Here is a 22,136-nt window from a genome sequence, read left to right on the forward strand (position 1 = left end):
AATATGTTCCAGTTCTTCCTTAGGACATTAACTATTTCAGAATGTTCAATACTGAAAGTAGTGATGAATGCTTGTAAATATGTGTTGTTCCCACTATTTCTTCAGATAGCCTCTCTACAGAGATTACCTTCATCCTCTCTCAAAATGGGTCTATACGTGCAGTTAGTTCTTTTACCACTAACTTCCATAAAAATGTTGTTGACTAAATAATCGGGATAGCAACGCCAAATGAGCATAGCCCTCAGTTTTTCTCCTTCCTGTAATAAAAAAAGAAGTTATGTACTCACCATAACGTTCCATGTGAGTTGTTCATCTCGCCTTCACTCTTACAGATGGGTTTGGAGCCGCTCTTTGGCTCTGAGTCAGCCAACTACAAAGCTGGAAGTCTTCAGACATCTCGAGGCCAAGTCTCTAAGCCATGATACACCTTGAGTTACCTCATATCTTGTTTGCTGTTTCTAATAATACCATATGCCATTCTGTCACTTTTTAAGGTAAAAACCTTAGGAAAGACAAAGCAACCATGATAAAACAAGAATCTCGGTCCTCGAAAAAACCTGGAGGGGGTAGGAGGGTGGGAAATAAGAATGAAGGCTAGATGAACAACTCACGTGGAATGTTATGGTGAGTACATAACTTCTTTATGTGAAGTTGTTTTATCTCGCCATTTATTCTTACAGATGGCTGGCATCCCAAGCACCATCTTTCTCGGGTGGCTCACAGGAGTATGTTTCTCAGGACAGTAGAAACAAAGGAGGCCCTGTCGACTTTGTAATGAGTGATAAAGGTATGAAGCTTTGACCAAGTGGCTGCTGCACAAATATTGTCTATTGGTAGCCTAGCTGAAAATGCAGAAGATGCGGCCACAGCTCTGGTTGAATGAGCCTCAGTTTTGTATTATAGAGGAAAATTGGCAGCTGAGTAAGTGAAAGTGATGCAATCAGATAACCATTTTGATAGAGTTGCTTTTGCCACAGGCATACCTTTTCTAGAATCTAAAAAAGAAACAAAAAGTTGTTCAGATCTTCTGAATTCTTTGGTTCTATCTAGGTAAAATCTGTGCTGTCTGTGAACATCAAGTTTGTGCAGCATATACTCCAAATTGTTGGTGTGTAGGGAAAAACACTGGTAAATTTGTTGTTTAGTTAAGGTTAGCTTCAGTACAAACTTTAGGTAAGAATGAAGGATTTGTATGCAATGAAACTCTGTCATGTTGAAAAACCAAATACGGAGGTTTTATGGACAAGGCTTGTAGTTCTGAGCCTCTTTGAGCAGACGTGATGGCTACTAAAAAGATAGTCTTCCAAGATAAAAATTTCAAATTGCATGAAGAAGCTGGCTCAAACGGTGGGAGAATAATGTGTGAGAGCATAAACTTTAGGTTCCAGGGGGTATAAGGGGATTTAACTGGTGGTCTAAGATGAAAAGTCCCATTGAGAAAGGCTTTGGATAGCTTGTGTGACATTATGTTAAAGCCTTCAGTAACAAGATGAAAGTTAGAGATGGCAGCAAGCTGCACACAAATTTTAGCTGCCGCCGCTCCTTTGCTGAACAGCATAGTCAAAAATTCTAATATAGAGGAAATAGAGGCTTGGTAAGGATGAATGTTATTCTGAGAAGCCCATATCCTAGTAGAGGATTTATGAGAAGATATTAAGATATGTTGTGTTTCATTTGAGAGGTTATGGAACCTGGCTATGTTGGGAATTGGAGCAGCCAAGCTGTCAGTTTTAGGGACTGAAGGGAGGGATGAAGAGTCCCCGACGAGTGTATCAGAAGGTCTGGAACTGGGTCCAGAATCCAAGGCTTTTCCAACAGATGAGGTCGAAGGAAGGGGAACCAAATCTGAAGAGGCCAATGAGGGGCTATTAGAATGATGGTCCTTCCCAGGGCTTTGGCTTTCTGTAATACTTTGGGTATCAGGGGAATTGGTGGGAATGCGTAAAGGAGACCCAGAGGCCAATCGTGTACGAGTGCATCCCTTGGGGAATCTCCTGGAGGGCGAATTAGGGCAAAGTAGCTTCTGCATTTTGTGTTCATGGGGGATGTAAAGAGATTGCAGCAAGGCTGATCCCATTTGCGGAATATTCCTTCTGCTATTTCTTTTCTGAGAGGTCACTCGTGAGGCAACAAACTTGCATTGCTCAGATTGTCTGCAATCACGTTGGATTTCCCCGGGATGTGCGTTGCTATCAGAAAGAGCTGGGTGGATACACTGCCATACTCTTAGGGTCTCTCAACAAAGGGGATAGGACCTGGTTCCTCCTTGTTTGCTCAAGTACCAGACTACCAACATGTTGTCCGTCTGAATCGCAACTGTCCCCAGAGGGAGAGATTCCTGAAAGTACTGTAACGCCAAGAGTACTGCTCTCATCTCCAGGACACTGATGTGCAGATGTGTCTCTTGTTTGGTTCATGTGCCTTGGGCTGTTCTTCCATGAAAATGCCCCCCCCCCCCGATCAGGGAAGTGTCCATGGTCATCGTGGCCGATGGTGAGGGTAGGATAAAAGGATGACCTGTCGTTACTTGGAGAGAAGACAACCACCACCAAAGATCCTTTTTGCATGTGTCTGTTAGAATAATGAGATGTGACACTGGGAGTTCTTGATAAGACCATTGTATGAACAGAAGCCATTGTAGAATCCGCATGTGCATATGACCCAATGGAATCGCCATTACTGCAGCTGCTATCGTCCCCAACAACTTTAGCACTTCTGAGGCTGGCACCTTGTCTCTGGATATGACATTCAGAATTTGCTGACGAAGTACTGATATACTTTCTGATGGAAGTTTTAAAGTGGTTGAGGTGGTGTCCAATTTTGCTCCGATAAAAACAATATGCTGCGATGGCGACAAGGCAGATTTTTCCAAGTTTATGGTAATCCCCAGTTGACTGCAAAGAGTAAGTGTGGTGTCTCTGGCTTGTATAAGCCGATGCCTGGTGGTGGCGGTGAGGAGCCAATCGTCTAAGTATGGAAACAGCTGGAATCCCAAATGCTTCAAGTGAGCCGTGACCACTGCCATACATTTGGTGAACACTCTGGAGGCTGTAGTGAGACCAAAGGGCAGGGCTCAAAACTGGTAGTGATTGGCTCCCAGCCAGAAGCGCAGATGATCCCTGGATGGTCTGGCCATTTTTTTGTGGTAGTACACATCCTGGAGATCTATCAAGCACATCCAACTGTCTTTTCCTAAGAAGGGAAGTATCTACTGTAGCATGACCATCCAGAACTTCTCTTTCTTGACAGATCTGTTTAGTCTGCTGAGGTCCAAAGTAGGTCTCTAGTCCCCTGTCATTTTTGGAACTAAAAAGAATACTGAGTAAGTTCGGGATCCTATCTGGTCTGCTGGGACTGGTTGGATGACTCTTTTTTTCTAGCAACATTTGGACCTCTACTGTTGCTTGTTTCCTGTATCTGGGTGGAACATCCGGGATTTTTGTTATCAAGGGGGGAGGAGTGGCGAAATGAATAAAATATCCTTTGGAAATTATGCTTTGTACCCAGTTGTCATTTGTTATTTTTAGCCAGGCATCTGGATACAAAGATAAGTGACCCCCGACTCCCTCCAGAGTAGGACAGAGTAACTGGTCTCTGTCGCCCTGGTTTTGTGGACCCCCTCTGCTGCAAGGGCGTTGTCTTCCATTATTGCCTCCTCCTCTGCCCCTGGAGGGGGGGGTTCACCATGCATGTCCAGAAAGACTCCTTGGGCTTTTTGGAACCACATCTTTCCTCCCTTTTGATCCATGGGGTAAGGTCTAGTAGGGGTGGAAAAATGGACTCCGGCGCCAGATAGAGTCTTTCCTTCCTGTTCACATCTGGTCAGAGTTTCCTTAACTTTGGGCCCAAAAACAGATGAGCCATCAAAAGGGGTGCTGACAAAGGATGACTTAAAGGGTTCCACAAAGGAACATAAGCACATCCAGGAGTGTCTCCCAAGAGCAATTCCTGTATCCACTGCCCTACTCGTTCCATCAGCTGCATATGAAATCAGATGCATAGAAGAGTTCACTATGGAATTAAGGATAGCAAGCTGGGAGGCAACCTTGTCTGAAGCTCTTTCTGCTACCGTACCCTGTAGAGCATCTCCAAGCTCTTTTAGGAGGTCTCTTTGCAGTCTTGTGAAATGTGTAAGGTAGTTCAGTGAACGCATGGCAAAAGTCGCTGAACTAAACATGCGCTTCCCGTATCTATCCATGATCCTAGAGTCTCCGTTAGGAGGATGGATAGAGGAAGACATTTCTGACAACTCCTTTCTGGTGGCTGCCACTGCCACCACCACCATGGTATTAGCAGGTACTCCCTTAGTGAGAAAGGTCTTATCATGGGGGGCAAAAATAAATTTATTGGGCCTCCTAGGGACAGGCTCCATGCTGTCTGGAGACTCCCACGCCCTTCATGAGACCAGCTCCATAAGCTCATCGAAGGGCGGAGACACCCAAGAGGTGGAGGGCTGAGACCCAAAAGCTTTCAGGAGGACCGACTCATCTTCAGTAGGGTTGGTGGGCTTCCAGCCACCCCTCTGCTTAAGGATTTCCAATATATCTGCAAATGAGATACCTTCAGAGGGGGACTGTGGCGACCCTTCTGATTCATCTACGTCAGTGTCAGATGTGAGAGACTCCTGCGGGGAGTTTAGATGTTTCCTCTTGCAAATTCTCTTCCTGAGAACCTCATCAGTGGGAGCTTCTGATGAGGTCTCAGAAGAGCAGGGACCACCCAGTGGGGCTTCCTGAGGCTCAGGGTCTCTACACTTCAAAGGGATCTGTGAGGCAGAAGTAGACATAGGCACTTTTGGGGAAGAGGTAGTTCGTCCTGAAGTTGTGGATGTCCTGGGGGACATTAGTCTCTTCATGGCCTCAAAAGCACCTCTACTCCAGTGAGAAAGAACCGCTGGATCTGAAGAAAAAGATGATTCCCTCGGCATCGGAACAGTCGGCTCCGATCCAGAGATAGGAGCCGAACTCATCCGAGCCGAAGCCCTAAGAGATAAAGTTGGAACAGACAGGTCGGTTCGACTATCCTTCCCAGACCCGACTGGCAAGTGTCAAATCCTAAACTCCTCGATGGGCACCGAGGAAGTCTGAGTAATCGAAACTGATGGCACTGGAGCAGGCATCGGTTCCGAAGGCCCCACAATCATAAGGTCCAACTCTTCTGGCTCCGATGGACCATTATAGCTCGGAGGAGGAGGAAAGGAAGTAGATGGAGGAACAATTTTCAGTTCCGAAACCACTTGGGTCAGAACCGATAAAAATTTTACAAACGCCGGTGCCTGTAACAACGTCTGCACCACACGATCCACATCCAGATCAGATAGGGTTATCAAAGACAGAGATGAATGGATAGAGGGTGGTACCGATTGTAGGACTGGTGACTTCAGTACTGCGGAGACCGGTTCCAGGACCGGGGAACGTCTCTTAAAAGATAAGATGCTCAGCTCTGAAGGCTGTGGAGCCGACGTCGAAGGTTTTTTTGATTTTATCGGATCTGATGATGAAGACTTAGAGGACTTGGAAGATTTTGGGGATTTGCTAGCTTTATCATGGTCGCCCAAAGCTTCTTGAAATGATGATTTTAATAGCCCTCTATCAATTAACTTTCTTTTTTGTTCATGAAGTACACGGCTACTAAAGGAATGGCAGATGGAGCAACTCTCTTGCAAGTGCAAAGCACCCAAACAATAAACACAATTAACACGACCATCAGTCACAGACATTTTTTGTCCACACTTTGGACATGTTTTAAACACCGACTTGGGTTGTTTCTCCTTATCCTGGTCAGCCATGAAAAATATTTAAATGCACACAAGAAAACCTGTATTAAAGGTATATAAAAAAACATACACACACACACACACACACACACACACACACACACACACACACACACACACACACACACGGAACAATTTTAAATAGTAAACAGCCCTTAAAAAAACAAATGGGCTCTATAAAGTTAAATATGCACTAACTATTAATGTAGTAGAAACACACACTAAACAATATAAATGTCTACTAAAACACACTTCTAAACTATTAAACCCTCTTCTAATCTATAAAAAGGTACACCAAAGGCCTATATAAATGAAGGCCAAAAAGACTATAAGGAACTATCACAATTTAAGCTAAACACTAGTTCAACAAGGTATTAAAAGATATTAAATTGAAAAGTATTATTAAAGTTTGCAAAGATAAATTTTTTCTAGATAAAAATATACTGACCCGAGTTGTGAGGAAACCTCTGATCTGTTGCAGTGGCAAACTAGATCTGAGGTAATTCAAGGTGCATTATGGGATATGTACGAATGAACGGCAAAGTTAGAACTTCACATCATCATCCTCAGAAACCATCCAGGCCAATCTAACACAGTGGCCTTTAATTAGGCCTCTCTTTTGATGGTATGGGTGGCTACTACCGTAGTGTAAAAGACTGTTAAAATATGTGGGTTTTCAATAAATATTACTCATGTATCTTCTATTCATAAAGTCTTTGCAAATTTCAACATCCAAGTAGTTAATGTTATGATGGTTCCCATTATAAGTGAATCTTAGAAAAGTTGCGGTATTATTGCAGAAATCAAGAAAAGGGTCTATTTCATCCTCAGGTCCTCTCCAAGCCAAGAAAATGTTGTCCAAAAGACGACAATAGATGTTAAAGAATTGTTCATAATGGGACCCCTTTAGAAACCTCTTTTCCCATTCAAGCATAGTTATGTTAGAAAAAATGGGGGCGCACGCTTCCCCCATGGCCACACCACATTTCTGGTAGTAATATCGTCCCTTAAAATATACATAATTATTCCTGAGAACAGCTGCCATAAGGGTAGTCAAAGCATAAACATCATTATTGGAGAACACATCAGAGGCAAATAAATAGTCCTGAAACCATTCCATGCCTAAATGATGGGGAATGACATTGAATAAATTCACCACGTCTTTGGTCAAAAAATCATGTCATCATAAAATGTTAGATTTCTAATCTTTCTCAAAAAATCCGATTCTTTACATACATTTGCATGTGCATCCAAGCATTTTTTCAATTTAAAGTCAATGTATTTAGCCAATGGATGTGTTTTGCCTTTGGAAGCATTAACAATGGGCCTTAATCAGGGATGCACCATGTTTTTATGGATTTGTGGTAACCCGAAAATCACAGGTACAGTGGGAAAATCACAACACAAAAACATATAATCACTATGGCTAACAGCACCCTGATCGAACATATCTTTCAAAAGGTAATCAATATGCACATAAGAAAGATTAACCATGTTAACTGAAGCTGCTTCATACATACTGTCATCAAACAACATCATATTCATTTGATTGCAATAGTCAACTTTGGTCATAATTACAACTCACTGCCCACCCTTATCGGGTTTCATAACCCTAAGGGTTTTATCCAAACTAATTTTCTTGAATAAATTAAATTCTATGTGAGTTAAATTATAACCCTCATTGTTGTTAGTATTTCCCAAAATGTTCTTAAATTCAAATTCACACAGTTTCTCAAAGATAATAAGAGGCATTTGTAATGGGGGGGGGGGTTAAATATACTCTTACGAGACAATTCCTGTATACTTTCCTGGCCATTTTTATCACAGAACAATAACCACCAATTCAGCTTTCTTAAATACATCTTGAAATCGAAAATCACATTTTCAATTTTTGCCCTTGAGGAGGCACAAAATTAAAACCTTTACTAAATAGGTCACAATTTTCAATACTGAAAGTCTGTTCTGTGAAATTATAAAGATTAAAATCACCTTCAGCATTAGTGACAATGTCGGGCCCATCCATGTTCACATAGGAATCAGGTGTTCCATTTAAGATGTTAGAATCCATACCAAAGATTATCTCCATTGCCCTCATTGGTGATTGTTCATTGGCCTCCTCTATTGTTGCCGGTGGGTTTGTTGATTGCTTTTCCGGTTCTTCAGGTGCTCCAAATGCCTCAGGGGAGCCTTTTCTACAGGGATGCCTTGATTGGGTAATTCTGACTGGTCCTGCTGGGTCAAATTATGCAATTATGGTGGGGCCAAACACTTGATATAAAAATTGGCTCTAGGTTATTTGATTGCATGGTTATGATTGTTGCTGGTGTTAAGTGAGTTGAAAACCCAGCCTACTCCAACCTATGCTAGGCACCCATGCAAAAAGGGGGAAGGGTCTATGTGACCTTACTGTTCAGCATGACGCCACTATGAAGTCTGGCAGCAGTGGGTTAATAAGTTAATGGCCAATCAGTGTCCACTTGTCCAGCTTGGGTTACTTCTGTTGATTGAAAGCTGAAATTAAAGCCAATTAACCTGCCAAACATGAACACTCAATTTAGGTTCACTGACGGAATGTAGCTTGGAAGTGGTTGACTTGATGGCAGAGAGGAGGCTGGACATCCTCTGTATCCAGAAGACTAGGTGGAAGCATGTTGCAGCAATGTCACTTGGCTCAGGGTCCTACAGAGGAGGAGGACAACTAGAAATGGTGTGGCAGTTGTAACAGAGAGGCTTCTGGACACACAGAGGAATGTCTTCAGAATTAATGACAGACTCATGGCAATCATACTCTAGAGTAAAGATAAGACACTATTCATAATACCAGTCTATTTCCCACAAAAGGGTTGTGAGAGCAAGGAAAACACTGCATTCAGGCAGCTGTTGCAGGACTTATATAAAGCAGGACAACATGAGCTGGTGTTGATAATGCGGGACCTGAATATACATATCAGGACACAGAACAGAATGGGAGGACTGCCTGGGTCCACATGGGTGAAGTAACACAACTAGAGGAAGAGAGGCCATTCTAGATTTCTGCCTGGCAAATGGATTGATGGTGGCCAACACATGGTTCAACAAGAGAGACAGCCATAAGATAACATACAAAAGTGGCAAACATGCAACTCAGGCAGACTTCCTCCAAATGACTGCAAGGTCATCCCCAGTGAAACCGCTGATTACCACAATTAGCTGCAATCAACAGAGACACTGCTGATGACCTGGAAGTTAAGCGGAAAGAAAGGATAAGAGTTCAAGAAAATCCGCAGGGCTCTAGCACATCAGAAGAAGAATGGCACTGCCTCAAAGCAACTTGTGTGAGGAACAGATATGTGGCTGAGAGAGATATGGAAATAAGGTTCAGAACAAAACTGGTGGTGGAATGCACAACTCCAGGAAATTATCAAAAGAAAGAAGTAGTGCAGGAAAAATTGGGAGAGAAAAAAGATAGACCAGGCTAAGAAGGAATACTGGTTGGGTAACAAAAAGGTAAGAAAGCAGTTGCAATAGCAAAGAAAGTACAGTTGTTTACACTTACCATAAAAGTATTTGTTTGAGTGTATTCACTGTTGCAGTCATCACACTTGGGTTATCTGCCTGCAGGTAGCCCGCAGTCAGCCCAAATACCAGCGTCTTGGGACTTCTGTGTTGGATGCTTTTGCTTCTTCCATGACGTCAGGTCGTCAGGGGTATAAAACAGGCAGCCGACGCCATTACATTAAGTTTTCTTGCCCCAGATGTCAGGAGCCCCCAAATAGAAAGCTAGTATATGGTGGGGACCACCACCAGTAAAAAAGTAAATACCACTGTCATTAAAAATGGCCATAGAGGGGAGAGGTAGAAAGGATAGAGAAAATCAGGGGGCTGGAGGGTGGGACACTAGGACTGCCACAGTGAATAGACTCGAATATCTACATTTATGGTAAGTGTACACAAAAGTACTATGTTCTTCGTGTTTCACTGTTGCAGTCATCACACTTGGGTTGATTCCCAAAGCTGAGGAAGGGTGGAGGCAGTCAAGAAGTGTTAGGGTTGGCTAGCAGGCCTTGTAAGACTGCTGTAGCAAATCCAGCTCTGGATTTAGAAAAAAATAGGTAAGTAGTAATGCTTTGTGAAGGTGTGCACAGAATTCCAGGTTGCAGCTTCCAGAATGTCCCTGGTAGGGACTGCCCTGAGAAATGCTGTAGAGGTGGAAGTAGCCCTAGTGGAATGTGGTCTGATCCCCAGTGGGATAGGTTTTCCATGGTACTTGTAGCAGAAATGGATGCAGTGTGCTATCCATTTGGAAATGGTTTGTTTTGAAATGGCCTTGCCCTCTGCCCCTGTAGCAAAGCTGACTAGCAGCTGGTCAGATTTTCTGAAAGGTTTAGTCCTGTCCAGGTAAAACCTGAGCTGTCTGTGCACGTCCAAGGAGTGCAGGATCCTTTCCCCTTTATTCTGAGGATTAGGGAAGAAGGTTGGCAAACGGATGGATTGGTTTAAAGCCACATTGGACACCACCTTAGGCATAAAGGACGGGTTAATCATGAGGGAAACCCTGTCGGCATGGAAAATAATGAAGGGTTCCACAGCCATTAGCATCTCTTCTTGCTGAAGTTATGGCTAAAAGCAAGGTTGTTTCCCAAGAGAGGAATTTTAACTCTGCTGAAGCAGTGGGTTCAAAAGGGGGAAGCGTGAGCTTTTTCAGTACAAAGTTAAGGTCCCTGGCAGGGGTGGGTGCTCTCCTAGGGGGCCTTAAGTTGTTAGCCCCTTTGAGGAACTGTTTGATGACAGGGTGAAAAAAAAAAAGAGGTGGCTCAGTATTATAATGAGCTGAGATGGCAGAGGCATGAATCTTAATGGAGGAGAAGGATAGGCCTCTGTGGAGTAGTTCTGCTAGGTAATCTAGGATTAGAGGTAAGGAGGCCACTGCTGTGTCCTTTCCTTGAGACTGACTCCAAGAACAATATATTTTCCACTTTTCGGCATAGGATTTCCTAGTACTAGGCCTTCTGGCTTCAAGAATGACGTCCAGCACCTGTTTGCTGAGTGTTGCTGGTGGTGTATTTAGGGTATAAGCCAGGCTGCAAGGTTTAGTGTTTGCAATTGTGGATGCAAAATCTGTCCCTCCTGCTGAGACAGCCGGGTAGGAGTCTGGTGAAGGTGCCAGGGTGAGTCTGTTGTCAGACTGCATAAGAGTAGGTACCAGTGCTGGAGTGGCCAGTCTGGGACAATAAGAATTGCCCTTGGCCTATCCTGTTTGATCTTGGGTAGTACTTTTGAGAGGAGGGGCAGAGGAGGAAAGGCATAAATTGAGAGGTTTTCCCATTGAAAGGATAGGGCATCCACCTTCCAGGCCCTGCTGTGAGGGTTTCTGGTGCAGAATTTGCTCAACTGATGGTTCTTGGGGGAGGCAAAGATGTCCACCTCCGGAGTCACCTACCTCTGGATTAGAAGGTTGAAGGTGTTGGGCTCCAATTTCCACTTGTGTGGGTCTAGGAGATTTCTGCTTAAGTTGTATGCCAGTGAATTTTGTTTGCCTGGCAGGAATTGAGCTTGTAGATGCACTTGGTTGCTCGAGGCTGTGTTCCACAGGGCCATGGCTAACCTGCAAAGTGGGTAAGAATGGGTCCCCCTCTGCTTGTTTATGTACCACATAACTGTGGTGTTGTCTGCATTTATCAGCAGCTGTTCTGGAAAGATTAAGTATTTGAAAGCTGTCAGAGCATTCTGTACAGCTAGCATCTCTTTTTGATTGATGTGCAGGACAATTTGGCCTGGGCTCCAGTGGCCCTGAATGCATTTGCCTGCCATGTGAGCCCCCCATGCATAGTCTGATGTGTCTGTAGTCCGGGTTTGGGTGGCGAGGGGTTGAGTGAAAGGTAGTCCCTTCTTGTGGTTGCATGCTTCTGCCCACCAAAGGAACTCTGCCCTAAGACAAGGTATGATTGGAATGATTGTTTCCAGGTCCTGCAAATGTTGGCATCAAAGACTTAAGTACCATTGAAGTTTCCTCATATGCAGTCTTGCATATGGTATTGGCAGAATACATGAGGCCATGAATCCTAGGGCTTGCAGTATTTTCCTTGCAGATAGCTGGGTCCTGGTGGCCAGTTGTTTGAAATAGTTGGTCAGATAGACCTGTTTTTCTGGAGTGAGAAATGCCATCTGGGAAGTTGTAGCCAAGCTTGTTCCCAGGAATAGAATCTTTTGACTGGGCACCAGATGTGATTTCTTTTCACTGATGGTGTACCCCAATGAAGTGAGAAGGCTTTTTACAAATGCCAGGTGCTGAAGTAGCAATTCCTGACTGTCCGCCTGAATCAGGCAATTGTCCAAGTATGGGGAAATTTGGATATTTCTCTGCCTGCAATATGCAATGGCTGAAGCCAGGCACTTTGTGAATACTCTGAGTGCAGAAGATAAGCCAATGGGAAGTGCAGAGAACTGATAGTTCATAAAGCCTGCCCTGAAGCATAGATATTTCTTGCATGACTCCCTTATGGGGATGTGTAGATAAGCTTCTTTTAAGCCTAGAATGACTAACCCAGCATCCTTGTCTAGCATAGGGAGAAGCTGTCGCCGGGTAAACATCTTGAATTATGGGACCACCAGAAAGGTGTTGAGAATTGACAGATCCAGGATTGGGCGCCAAGAGTCCTCTTTTCTAGGCACCAGAAAAAGTCTGGAGTAGAAACCCTGCCCCCTTTGTTCTACTGGAACAGGTTGAACAGCTCTGATACTGAGCAGGGAAAGCACCTGCTTTTGAGCCTCTGCCCACTGTTTTGAAAGAAGGTTTGGAAACCCGCTTGGGGTTGGCAGTGAGTGGAAGTAGAATCTGTACCCTTGGGATGCAATGTTTAGGATCCATTGGTCCTGAGTAATGGATATCCAGTTTTTTGCATGAAGGGCAAGTTTTCCTCCTAGGGGCACAAGTAATTGGGCAGGGCTGGGAAGGATAATTGAAAAGTCATTGTGAATTTTTTCCATAAGGGGGCGGCTTACCACTCCCTGTTTTTGAGGTGGGAGCACTGCATTGTTTAGATGTCTGCATACCCTGAGAATGTAGTCTGGGTGGCCTGTTTCCCCTGGGTTTGGACTGAGAAGGCCTGGTAGGGGCTGGAAAGGACCAGTTTTTAGAAGGACAATGCCTACTGAAGCTAGGTGGCTGCACTTGTAAGAATTCTTTAACAGTTTGCATAGATTTAACTTGTTCTGCCATCTTTTTAAAAACTTCTTCTGCTTTGGTACCAAACAAATGGTCCTGATTTAAAGGAGTGTCTAGTAATTTTGATTTGATATGATCTGGCAAGGTTTGTTTCTTCAGCCAAGCAAGCATTCTCAGTACAGACCCCGTGACTGCAGCCCTGCAAGATGCTTCAAGGGCATCAAAGCCACACTGCAAAGTATGCTTACTAACTTGGTTTGCAGAATGCATTAACTCTTGTAAATTTTTATTTTCTGCACAATCTGGAAGTAACACCATTTTTTGTTTAACTAGTTCTATAATATGTTGCTGGTACTTCAACATGTGAAACTGGCAATTCAATGCCCTGATGGCAAGAGTTACAGAGGTATACACCTTCTTACCCCATCTGTCTAAAGCTCTGGAATCTCTGTCTGAAGGGTTAGGGTTTTTGGCTGTAGTAGCCTTAATGCCTTTAGGTCCCTGGGAAATGGTTTCTGGATCTGCAGTAGGAGTCTTAAAGAGAACTTTGTGAGAATCAGGTACTCTGTAGTATCTGTCAGGTTTTTTAGGGGCTGGTGGTAAAGTGTCTGGAGTAAGACTGGAATCCATGAAGACATCATCTACAATATCCAGGACAGGGGGTATAGCTAGCGGCTTGCTCTGAGGCAACTCTAAAAATTCTCTGAGCCACTTTTTGGACAGAGAGTAGTCCTAGCATTCCCAGCGGAAATGCTCTCTTAAAGTATGCAAGGTTTCACCAAAAGAAAGATCTTCTGGAGAGGAGGCAAAGGAAATGGATTCCTCTGCATCTGAATCTTCATAGGTTGATAAGGGTATGTGTCCTGGTAATCAGAAAGGTCAGAATCATCGGACTCCTGGTCTGTAGAATCAGAATGAAACTCAATTATTTGTCTTTTAGCAGGGGAAGGCTGGCTTCCCCTAATTAGGGTAATAAGGTCTTCAGCCATTCTAAGCATTTGTTTTTGTGGCATGGGAGCTTGAGCATGCACTTTGGTCTTCAGTTTTCTAGGCGCAGTGCGTACTCTGGGCCTGAGAAACTTGGTAGTTTTAGCTAAAAACGGTTGTCGGTTAAATGCGAACATCGGTAGGTCGGAATACACCCTCAGAAGCCGGTGCCTGCACAGCGGCTCCGGAGCCATCCAAGGTAGAGACATCTGCAGGTTCCAAAGTCGAAGAAGCATCTCACGGCATACCGGACTCCGAATGGGTCTCAGCAGAGGCCTGCGAATCTGTAGAACTGGGCATCAGAGGATGCAAAGGCACCTCACTGAGTACAGGTGGACTGGCGACTAGCTTAACAGAAGCATCGTCGGCAGTTTTGGACCTATGCGGTCTGTCTCTGTCTTTAACTTTACGTTGTTTTGGAAGATAATAGTTGGATGGCTTATCGAAGCCATTTCGGAATACAGAGAACGAGAGCGAAAGAATTAAGCAACAAAGATAGCCCGACGACGAATGGTTCGGGTGTTAAACAAGGCACAAAACCGACATCGAGGGATGTCGTGGTCTGGGCCTAAACAGGTGACACAGTAAGAATGAAAATCTCTGTGAGGTATTTGCTTTCCACAGGCAAGACAATTGTTAACTTTTTCTGACATCGGTTAGAGCAAAAAAAAAAAAAAAAATCCCCAACGGGGTACTTAGCTTTAAAAGACTTCAGGTTTAAAACTCGAAAAATGAAAATTTCAGGTAGTGGCCGACCGGCACTTCCAAACTTCTTCTGCTTCAGGCTCCTTCTCAGCAAGAAAGACTGATGTAATGGCGTCGGCTGCCTGTTTTATACCCCTGACGACCTGACGTCATGGAAGAAGGGACAGCATCAGATGCAGAAATCCCAAGACTCTGGTATTCGGGCCGACTGAGGGCTACCTGCAGGCAGATAACCCAAGTGTGGTGACTGCAACAGTGAAACATGAAGAACATCAAAGCACTCTATCAGCTTCTGGAATGTAACTCAGAAGATGGCAGAAAAAAAAAAAACTATCAGGCTACAAGGCAAAACAGAAAGATAAAGAAGTCCACTGGACATCAAAGGCAGATAGGAGGAGTACTTTCAGCAGCATATGGATGAACAAAAAACAAATGAAAGCTGTAATGCTCCAGACACAACTTATGATGACAGAAGAAGGGGAGGCAACTCTAGAAGAACAGCACTAAAGAAAATGAAATCTGGGAATGCAGAAGTTTCAGATAAGGTCATTGCAGATATGATCAACATGTTTGTCGAGTTACAGCTCACCTCAGTATGAAGAGAAAAAAAAGCATATCCCAGATTACTGGATAAAAATCATACTAGTAACAGTGTACAAGAACAAAGGTGACATTCACAACTGTGGCCAGTACTGAAGTATCAAACTCCTATCACACTGAATGAAAGTTATGGAAAGGGTAACTAATAAATGAATACTCAGAGAAGTAGAAAGCAATATGAGAAATGTGCAGTTCAGATTTGGATCAGGATGCAGCAAAACTGATCCAAACTTTGCCATGAGACAGACCACTGAGAAGATATTAGAGATGAAGAAAGAGTCCAAGTAGGAGGGGACAGAATAACAATACTGCTATATGCAGATGATGAGGCATTACAGGCAGACTCTGAACAACAGCTTCACCAAACGATAGGAGAATGGAAAGCATAACAGAAACCACGCTGAATGAAACTGAGTACAAATAAGCCAGTTGCAATGGCAGAAAATGGAAAAAATCAGAAGAAACAGGGAAGTGAGAAAGAAGTGAAAATAGTGGAACAGGTTAACAGCTTCACGTATATGGGAGGGGGTGGTTGAGAAGAAGGGAAGTCTGACTGAAGAGGTCAGAGCTAGAATCCAAGGTTCTGCAGCCAAATGGCATGGAGTGTCAGGATTATTGTGCAACAGAAGAATGCTAAAGAAGCTAAAAGATAAGGTGTACCAAACAGGGTGTGACCTAGAAATCAAGGCAGTGAAAGCAGAACAGTTAAGGAAGCTAGAAGTGACAGAAATGAAGTGCCTGAGATGAGTGGTAGGATGCACAATGTCAGACAGAAAAAGAAATAAAGACAGAGCAGAGTCCTAAGTATATCAGCTGCAGAAAAGGTCAAAGAAAACAGATTACAGCAGTTTGGGCACATGTGCATGAAAGCAAACGACAATCTGGTGAAGAAGATTTAGGACAGATAGGAAGAAATCAGGAGGAAAAGGATTGTGTGAGAGACCTGCAGCATACATGCATGACTGTCAAAAAAGATAATGGTACTGAATCGAGACACAGACACTGAGAGATGACACCCCAATCACATGAAGAAAATGTGAAAAAGAAGGAGGAGGATGATGATGCTAACATTTTTACTTTAGAATTAACATGACCAAAACTGTTAAGAGCCACACCTAATAATACTCAAAAAAAAAAAAAGAGCAACTGGTTGTCATGTAGTACAACTGTTGAAACAGAATACTATACCTGAAAGTACAAATGCCTGAAAAGATATGCACAACCACTTTGGCCTGAATTTTCTGGCTATTATGTCTATCAAGCCACCAATGAAAGAAGCTCCTTCTCTGCTGCAATTCCTAAAGGATGTCTGTCAATCTCTGAATGCTTTAACAGATTAGCTTTTTTAGCAGTGATTAAGAAGTCATTAATGAGGGATGGAAATTTTATACTACTGTATCTCCTGGGACTGGAGTCTACTTGAAATGTTCACCTGACATACCCAGAGTAATGTCAGTGCAGCAAGGTAGCCCTCATCATCCTCTGAAGTAAGACAACAGATGACTTGCTACTTGATCATACTTCAAGTTCAGCTTCCTAGTTATGTTATGTCACTGCAGTCCAGTGCATTATGACTCCAACAACTGGATAGACATGTTACTGAAGTACATGCCATTTTTAAGAACTACTGAGTCACACTACTGCAGATGAATATCATCAAAATTGCAAGGGATGATTATAAAAAAAGACATACATTTTCAGGAAGCAGAGTGCAGCACTGTATGGTTAGTAAAATTAAATTTAAATAGAATGCTGCTAAATGTGCTTGGGAAATAAAATAGTCAGAAAACAAATATGAACAGAGATTAGTAAAATTACATTGATCTAATAAGCATCTGCTGCGATATCATCAGTCATCATCACTGGCATCATTATCAACCCCTCCCATTCCATTTGAACATGGGATTAGGTGTCACATCAATGTTAGTCTATGTGATAAAATCAGCTAGAACCAATTTTTATGCTACCCAAAGTGGACAGCCCTGACATGGCATGTGAAGAGAGATCTTTGAAACAGTATACAGTCACCCTCGAGAGTTAGTACTGATTCCATGTAACACACACACACACACACACACACACACACACACACACACACACACACACACACACACACACACACACAAATCTTATGAATGAATATTTAAAGGGAGTTGATGTGTAATTTGTGTAACTATGCCACACTACTAAAATTACAGAACCTGTAGAATTCAACCATGAAGGAGTTTATAAATGTGAGAACAGGTTCAGACCAAATCAGAGGCGTGACAATGAACATATCCTTCTCGTCTGATAACACCTCTGCAAGGTTTTTAACAATGTGTTACAGTGTCAGCCAAATGGCATGCAAAATGCAAGACTAAATCACTTCAAGCAAAACTTATTTCTGACGAATGGAAAACATGCACTAAATTTCCAATTTGCAAAGTACATTCAGGATCATTAAATTATAAATGTGTGACAGACTCACCATAGCAGCAAATCTTCAAGTAGAAATCAATGCAAAGTACAGCTGTGTAAGAACTTAAGCATAATAGTAGATGTTTTTTCGATCACTGTTGTAGTATTTCTAAGAGAAGACATATTCTGCCAAGGATAGCTGTACATCTGGCCATCAAACCTAAGCCTTGGTGCCTTCCTCTCATGCCATATGTCAAACGTATACCTTATCCTGAAGGAGCCAGGAGGTGCCTCTAGGCTTTCTTAACTCAGACCAAGGAACTGAAGAAGAAGAGGTGGTAACTATATACATATGTACAAGTCAAAAGAAGGGGGAAAAAATTCTACCACGGCCCAAAAACTGAAAAAGAATAAAATGGGAAGAGGAGGGAGGGTGATAGTAAGTTCTAACACAACTATACTAAGTCCTTCTTTGGATCATACTGCAATATTACTGACAGAATTGATATTTCTAAAGCTGTCTAAGAAGAAAGGGAAGAGGAAGGCTGAGTTATGGTCTAAAAGTCCCTGGAGGACAGACATAGCAAATTCTGTTCTAGTCCTGGGTAAAAAACATCAATTTTGTAATCTTTAGTAATACTGTGAATAGAAGATCAAGTTGCTTCTAGAACAGATCTAGAATCCATACCATTGATGAAGGCCCAATGGGCTTTAACTGGGACCTGGAGTTGTTTGTCATGCAAAGAATAACAAAAGGAAATGGCTTTTGAAATCCAGATTGAAACAGTGCATTTGGAATCTGGGAACTTCAGCATTTGACCTGAAAAGGCACAAAAAGCTAGTCAGATTTGCTGATACATTTGGTTTTACCCAAATAAAAACTGTGCTGTATATGTATATCAAAAGAATGTGATATTTACTCTCCTTTGTTCTGAGGAGAATGAAAAAAATGGTAGATAAATTGATGGCCTGGTTTAAAGAAATCTCAATGACCACCTTAAGCAGGAAGGTAGGGTCAGTTCTAAGAAAAACCCTATACTTATGGAAAAAGTGAAAAGGTGTCATATACATCAAATAATGTAGATCAGACACTCTTCTAGCTGAAATCAAAGCTACTAGCAAAAGAAGTACAGAATTTTAGAGATGAAGAAGCTTAAGGCTCAAAACGAGGGAGGTTAAATCTTTTTTAAAACATAATTCAGATCCCAAGAAGGGGGAATGGCTTTCCTTAGTGATGTGATGTGATGGATGCCTTTCAAAAACTGTTTGACCTCAAAATGAGAAGATACTGGTGGACCTGCAGGCAAAGACGGCTGACAATTTAGCTTTGATAGTAGAGATTGCCAACCCAGAACTGAGCAACTCACACAAAAAAGAAAGAACATTAGGAACCCCCAAATGGTAAGGGTATTGATTCTTTTTTAGCATCACAAGAAACATATTTTTCATTTAGAAACAAAATTTCCTTCTAAAAAGTTTTCTAGCCTCCTGTAGAACCTTGAGTATTTGCCTAAATGGCATTAAAATTCAGCTATGTGAAGATTCAGATTCAGGGTCAGTAGATGTGGGTGAATAAGACACCCTTTGTTTTGTGTGAGCAAGTTAAACCTTAGAAGTAACTAATGTGAATCTGCTCTGTATCTGCTCAAAAAATCTGCCACACTCTTCTTTTCTGATGGGATGTACACAGTTTGAAGGAAAATGTTGTGTTGAAATGCTGTGTTCCATGATATATCTGAATCAAGGAACCAGAAATGTCTTCATTAACATCTGAAGTATGCCTTCAGGTCCTCAGGTCCCTTTAAAAATAAGCTGAGGTTTTCCCTTCTCACCAGAAGGCATAGATGTGTAAGACACCTGCACTACATCAGTCTCTGATAAGGGTGTGCTAGTGGGAGCAGCTAAAGGATCCAGATGGTCCAAGAACTAATGAAGAGACCCAGGAGAGATGTCCAAGTCTTCAAGCTCCAGTCTTTTACGCTTTTTTTTTTTGGCAGTCTCCTTATGCCTTTGGTTTTCAAGGTAAATTTTTAAGGAAGCGGTATGGCTATGTACAGTCTTAGGAACAAATGACTGACAGATGGAATAGTCCTCATAGTTGTGATCAGCACCCATGCAAAAAAAAAGGGACTTCAAATGATGGTCACCTTGAAGAATATGCCTCCCACAATTATATTTAGTCTTTTCGATGACAGATGCAACAATTTAATAAGAAAAATATGAAAAAAGGAAGGGTCCCAAATGGGGATACTTATTTGACCAATGGGTAAGGAAGAGACATGAGTTGTATGCCTCATAGGTTAAAGTGATAGTTCAATATTCAATTGGTGGCAAGAACTTTCTGAGGTGATATAATTCTGAGGTGAGATGATACAACTCTTCCCTTGAATCTGATCTCTCCTTCTAACTACCCCACTACAACATCATGCTCTAAAAGTGTGTATCTCACCCAATGCTACCCTAAAGTAACCACTACAAAATCTGGTCTGAAGATACTATGTAAACTACTACGACTCTTAGATCATCTGAAAAAATGTATTGCTAAAGATGGTGATATTCACCCCAACCCAGGCCCATCCATTAACTTAGACTCTGTCACCCCAAAGTTAGCTCAAAGATCTTCTAGCTCCCTCCTCATCTTCCATCTTAATCTAAGAAGTATAAATAACAAGATTCATAATCTACATGCTATGTTAGCCACACATCTCCCAGACATCATGTGTCTATCTGAAACATGGCTCAAACCATCCACAAAGGATGAAGAGATTCTCCCACCTGGGTACAATATACTTAGGGTTGATCGGATAAAAAAAAAAGGGTGGTGGAATAGCTGTAATGTTTAGAAACACATTGAATATCATTATGAATCCATTACAACCTCCCAAGGTCTCTAATATGGAACTAATTGCCCTAAAAATATGCCTAAACAACCCAAAGAGTATCAATCTAATTGTAGTCTACATCCCACCAGGGAAAAACTTAGAAACCTTGGAGCTAACTCTAAGTTGGCTAACCTCGAACTACCCTCAAGAAACCATTGTATTAGGAGACTTTAACATTGACTGGTCCCAGTGCTCTGACCAGATGAATCCCCTGCCCATTAACCTACATGGCTTCTCCCAAAACATAATATCTCCTACAAGAATAGGTAATGCTCAACAAAAAGAAAGCACTATCGACTGGATTCTCACCAATAAAGACACACTTAATTATACCACTGGGACCCTCCCCAACGATCTTAGTGACCACCTTGTCACTTTCATCATAAAACATAAATTGACGTGTACAAACCTTCCCATAAATAGACTAGTTAGAAATAAGAAGAAATTTGTCCTAGGACAATTCCTAGCAGAACTTAAATCCTGTAACTGGTCCATGCTAAAAACACTTCCCATAGATGAGAGTGTGACATACTTTAATGACACATTGCTAAATATACTGGACTCTCATCCACCTAACCGACTCATCAGAGCCAAGGTCCGGATAGCACCTTGGCTAACCAAAGAAACCAAATCAAAAATTAAGCTTAGAGACCAGGCCTGGGAAAAGTGGCGTACCACCAAAGCACCCCTAGATCGCATCAAATTTCAGCAGCTCAGAAACTCCACAAAAACAGATATTACCCGGGATAAAAAGAACTATTTCTGTCATCTCCAAGATAAACACCAAAATAACCCAAAGAAGTTTTGGGCAGGTTTTAATAACCTCCTTTATTCTGGGAAATCAACTACCCCTACCCCTGAAAAACTTATTGGTAAAGATCCTGAAGAAATAGCTAATACGTTTAACTCTTTTTTCACCGAGACCATTCAGTCACTAGCCAGTCAGTTACCTACTTCTTCCTCCTCCTTAACCAGTGCCACTGGCAAATCTCTACCCGCCTTTAATCTTCAACCAATATCCATCTCCTATATCAGAACCCTATTAAAGAAACTCAAACCATCCACTCTATCGGCTGATCGTCTCCCAGCTGAATACCTACAAATAGCATCTGATGTTATAGCCTATCCCATCTCAATCTTGATTAACAGAACTATAACAGAGGCCACCATCCCCTCAATTTGGAAAATATCATACGTCATCCCACTTCATAAGGGAGGCTCCTCCACGGAAACATCGAACTATAGACCTATAGCAATATTGTCTCCAATAGCAAAAATTATGGAAAGGTGTGCTCACAAGCAACTCCTACACTACCTCACCCTACACAGTCTTCTGTCCAAAAGTCAACATGGTTTTCGCCCCCATCATAGTACAACCACTGCCCTCCTTTCCTTTGTTGATTCAGTAAATAGCAACCGTAACAACAAATTAATTACTTCTGCTCTCTTTCTTGACTTGTCAAAAGCCTTTGACATGGTCCACACCCTTGAAACCCTTCACCTCGATAACCTAGCCCTACGCTGGTTTAATGCTTACCTTTCTGGTAGACAACAAGCAGTCCAGTGGCAAAGCAAGCTATCTCACTTGCTACCTAACACCATAGGAGTTCCCCAAGGCTCTATACTTGGTCCCCTTCTTTTC

General features: G+C 42.4%; 1 protein-coding gene across 2 annotated transcripts in view; it reads right to left on the reverse strand.

Moving 5' to 3' along the window:
• Positions 1–22,136, reverse strand: part of GOLGA4 (golgin A4) — a 1,578,103-nt gene that overhangs the window by 176,412 nt on the left and 1,379,555 nt on the right. The gene's annotated exons all lie outside the window — the stretch shown is intronic.

Source organism: Protopterus annectens, chromosome 6.part1 (genome assembly GCF_019279795.1).
Source record: "Protopterus annectens isolate FY-2018-M chromosome 6.part1, PAN1.0, whole genome shotgun sequence".
NCBI classification, from domain to species: domain Eukaryota; kingdom Metazoa; phylum Chordata; order Ceratodontiformes; family Protopteridae; genus Protopterus; species Protopterus annectens.